Source organism: Propithecus coquereli, unplaced genomic scaffold (genome assembly GCF_000956105.1).
Source record: "Propithecus coquereli isolate 6110/MARCELLA unplaced genomic scaffold, Pcoq_1.0 Scaffold65, whole genome shotgun sequence".
NCBI lineage: Eukaryota > Metazoa > Chordata > Mammalia > Primates > Indriidae > Propithecus > Propithecus coquereli.
In genome coordinates, this window is record NW_012152507.1 from 5,915,008 (window position 1) to 5,920,195 (window position 5,188).

The window sequence follows — 5,188 nt, forward strand, 5'->3', positions numbered from 1 at the left end:
CATATGAGAAGGAAAACACAAAAATGTTTTGTGTCAGCATTTTCAGTAATGCATCTCACAGTAGATGTTAATATATCCTCTCAGAATAAAATAATGAATTAAGATATATTCAATGGTTAATGTTTAGTGTTTTCTTTTTTCTTTTTGCTGACAAGATAATTTTGTTCATCTTTCTGACATGTATTAGAATTACTAACCAGTTGGACTTCATTTGTATAGCTAGACTTTAATTAAGCAGGGAGATGCAACATCTATAATGCCTGAAACCCCAGGTTTTCTATACTGAGTGATACTTTGTGGTGGTAGCAGTGACTAATAGACCAGTGGTTAGAGCTTCTTCAGGTCATTTTTGCCTATTTCCAATCTTTTAATTTTCTTACAAGTTGGATTTGTGATAGGTAAAAGTTCCACAACATTGTTCTGCTGGACTTACAGCAAAACAAGCAAGCAAGCAAACAAACAAATAAAAAACAAGGAAGATATTTGATTAGGGGCTGTAATGCAGGGAATCATATCATATATTTTTTTTTTTTTTTTTTGAGGCAGAGTCTCACTCTGTTGCCCGGGGTAGAGTGCCGTGGCGTCATCCTAGCTCTCAGCAACCTCAGACTCCTGGGCTCAAGCGATCCTTCTGCCTCAGCCTCCCGAGTAGCTGGGACTACAGGCATGCGCCACCATGCCCGGCTAATTTTTTCTATATATTTTTAGTTGTCTGATTAATTTCTTTCTATTTTTAGTAGAGACGGGGTCTCGCTCTTGCTCAGGCTGGTTTTGAACTCCTGAGCTCAAACAATCCGCCCGCCTCGACCTCCCAGAGTTTTAGGATTACAGGCATGAGCCACCGCGCCCGGTCACATCATATTTTTATCAACACTCTTCTCATTTGCTTAAGTGAATTTCTTCCTTGTGTCGCCCTCAGATATATTCTTGTACAAACGTGGTATTGATGAAGGAGCCCCTCCTTGGTGAAGCCATTCCTCACCTCCTCTCCTGATCATGGCTGCACTTGACTCCTTCTCTCTCCCATCCTACCCTCCCAGTCCTCTGACTTTGCTTCTTGTTAGCAATGTGACCACTTTTCTCTAAGCTTCAGTTTCATCTGTAAATGGGGACGACAGTCCCAGCCTCACTGGGTGGTTGTGAGAACTGAATAGACGGTTTAGTGTGTGCCCAGCACAGCGTAACTGCACAATAAATGGTGGCTCTTCTCACAGGTGGCTATTACTATTACTTGCTGAGCAAACATCTCTCCTAGTAAGCTGCTTATTCCCTGAGGCCTGGGACTGGATTTTATTCACATGCCTCACACTTCACATTGTGGACACTTAGATTAAAGCCTTGTTGAATCAACCCATGGATGACATAAAATGTGATCCCTACCTTCAAGGAGATCAGAGTCGGTTCTGAAATAACCACAACACAAAGCATAAACTACATCACCATAGTGAGATGTATTTGAACTAAGAGGTTTAGAGAAGAAAGATATTAACAGGCAGGTTTAAGACAGGTATGTACTAGGCACTTAGTTCAGCATAATGTTTTTGATGTTTGGAGCCGAAGGTTTTAGGATCCTAAAAATTTTTGCTAAATTATACTAGACATGTTCTATTTCTACTCTGAATTCTACACCCTTCAACTCTTGATGACAGCTTGTTCTTTGAACTGTACATGTGACAGGGGACAGAGAGAGTGCTCTTTTTATAGCCCAAGCGGGTGGAATTAGATCTGAGGGCATCTGTTAAAAGCATCCACTTCCTTCTTACACTATTGCAACCATTTACTAAATATGTTATTTCTTCTGGTGTTAGGCTGAGTATATGATAATTTCATATGCCTTTTAGTAGCTAGTGTGTGTAGATAATTTGAACATTTTTGCTTTTTTAAAATTTTCATTGGTTATTCTATTTAATGACTTTGAAAAGATTCTTTCTCCAGAGAGAGAGAGAGAGAGAGGGAGAGGGAGTGTGTGTGTGCCAAACTAGAATTAATTAGTTTTCAATCACATTTTCTTGGTAGCATGTTCTGCTTTGTGGTTCTCTCCTCAATCACATAAGCTAGATTTATGGGAGAAATCACAGGGGGATCTGTTCAGATAGTTACTTGTTTGATTCCCCAAGAGATACTGGCTCTTTGATCCTCTACTGGTGTAGCTCCTCTGATCTTTTATTCTGTAAGGTGTTTGTGTCTCTGTATGATGGATGTTTCACTGACTCAAGTAAATGGAAGAAAATTTTCTCCAGCCTTTAAATGTATTGCTTTCCTTGTTCTTTCAAAAAACACACTTTTCTTGGGTAAAAACACTTCAGAGGCATTTGGCATTGAATCAAGGGAATTGTGGCCTTTAATGGAATTTGAGGCACTGAGAAGTGGTTTGATTGGTAAGAATCCATTTTTGTTCATTTCTCCTTGACTATACCTTCCTCACACAGTAATAAAAACAACTCTTGTCCTCCTCCAATTTTTTGAAAAAAGAGGATCTGATTTCATCAAATTTTGTACTTTTTTATTTTATTTTTTGAAATAAAAAAGTTTTTGAAAGGTTTTTATTGTCACTTTCCTTTTCTCCCTTGAAGGGGAGAAAAAAACCTCTCAACTGTGTACAGAGTAAATTAAATTATGAGGAAAATAGTCTGTGAAGTTAAACAAGATGAACTGAGGTTTTGAAACTGAATCTAAGAGTTGCCTTGATGTTGTAGATAGTCTAATCCATGATTCAGAGATATATTAGTCATTTTGATAGACTGTTGATTTGACTAATTACCCTGAAGGCTGGCTGGCTGACTGAATTACTCAAGTCAGCTAGTAATTTTGATCAAATCAATGAGTAATTATGGTCTTGTGCACGCAACAGATATAGAATGCTGATTATGTTAGACTGAAGATGATGTTATTATGATACAATCATATTAAATATTTAATTTAAGTACCATAGCAGCCCTTTAATCTTTTCCTTACTCTGAGTCTTAAATTCTCAAAAATTCTCATGATAGAAAAGATTGTGGCAACTTTTTGGAGCGAATCATTTTATTCTGTCCATAAACAATGTATAAACGTGAAAGATTCTCTGGTGCAAAGGTTAATACTCTTATATTTCAAATGTACTTTAATATTTTTGGAAACCCTTAAAATTAAGTATGTCCAGATTTTCAGAGCTCAAAATTCTCTTTATATTTCTACAAAAGAAACCTAGAAATGAGCAATTTATATGGCAGAGCTGGAAGTTATTGCTGCTAATTTCCTTATCAGTTTATTAGATAAATATTAATATTAGCATGATCAAGTCTACCTAAAACCCAGATGCTTACTTTTCTTTGGTTTCTATGCCATCGTCTCCCTTTCCCTCACTTTTGAAAAATCTTTCTACAGAAAGTGATGTTTATTATTGAATTTCTAATTGGCCATGTTTGTATGCCATATTTGTGGATGTAAATTTAAAATGTTTTAGAAACAGAGACACGTTTACTACATGGAAAAATCTATCTTTAATTTTACTTTTGTCATCTCTTGGATAGTTTACCTGTATTAGTTTCCTTTTCTATGAAAGCTGGAAATGGAAACTTTGTACAGATTTTGGTATACAATTAGTAATGTTTGTGAAGCTCCTTCAGGGTAGTTATGTGTAGTCACTTCATCCACTATATGTCCTTGCCCTACCTCCCTTGTAGAGGGTAATCCTTTACAAGGTTCAGATGATTTTGAGTTTATTCTTACGGAACTATAGATGTACACCTGCTGTTTGCTTGCTTGGGCCCAGTTCCCACTGCCTCTCACAGTGTGGGTTTCGTCTCACTGTTCTGAAAGTATTCTTGCATTTAAAGATACACGTTAGTTTTTGTACAACGTGACCCCAAATTCCTACTGCTTTGTTGGATGCTCAACTGTTTCTCCAACTTAATGAGAAAAAGTATGTTGGTCTCCAACAAGTGCATTGCTAAGGAAGTTCTGTAGCAATTTTGAGTATTTTCATGTTTTGCCTTATGCACTGACATTAGAACCTAATCCCCAGATAAATTGCAATTCCACTCTAATAGTATTAGGTCAGATCATCAATTTTGGTAATTCCCTAAAGCATAGAATGGAATTATTGTGGATATAATACTGAAAGTTTGGTACTTGTCCCCAAAGCTGAACAAAGAATGAGGATAAGTGGTTTGAGGAAAAGGAAAGAAAAGTTTATTAATTTGCTTGCAATGGTGAAGGTGGCAGACTCTCACCATAAAGAACCATCATCCCCCTTTAAGCAGAAATACAAGATTCTTAGAGGGGGTTTTCAGCTTTGAGCTATTGCTGTTTAACCATAGCATCTCTGGTGAAGATGACTTTGTGACCTCTGTCCAGATAATTCTGTGGAGCCATCTCCTGTGGTTTAAGATACTAAAAAACAAAGAACAAAGAACACTCTCCTGCCCCTCTGATTACTGCCCTTGGGCAGGAATGCAGGTTTTAATTCGTCAAAAAGGGTGAGGGGTTTTAAAGAAACAACTTGTGAAACATTTTGCTCTTTTTCAGATCCTTGTGTTACATATTTATGTGTTAATAATATATAAACTTATTTTTGCAGGAAAAAGGAACTACCCAGGTTCCTCTTCTGCTTCTATACCCTCTTTACAACCTCTTTGAATTTGGAAGTTAATTAACTCTATAAAGTGCAGGATGCTTTTGAGAGGGAAGTAGGAATCCTTGTCCATTCTTGCTCATTGTTTCCTACCTGAAGCACCAACTGTAGGGAGAAATAGTGCCAAATGTAAAATTTATCTGAAGCACAACTTAATTTAGAATAGCCTTTGATTTTTCTTTTCTTTTGCTTTCTCTTTTTTCCTCTTTGTAAAAAAGACATTGATACACACGTTAATTTAGTTGAGAAGAATTTTAATTAAAGAAGCGTAGATAGCCTGAAACCATTCAAATCTATGCCAGTCACTCTAGAGGCAAGTGTAGATGAATTGAAGCAGGATATGGGAGAGTTGTGATCTACCCACTTGCTTCTGGAGACTTATAGATAAATTAATGCCTTCTTCCCCATGAGGGCAGCCTCTCTGCTTGACCGGGCAGGGATGGCAATAAGCCATATTTGCTGCAACAGAGGAATTGCTTAATAAAAGTTGTTTCAGCTTTTACTTTTATTTCTTGGTAGTACAGTGTGGTAAGCCTAAATTCTGGATCCCCAAGCAGAAATTAGTGCCTCCGT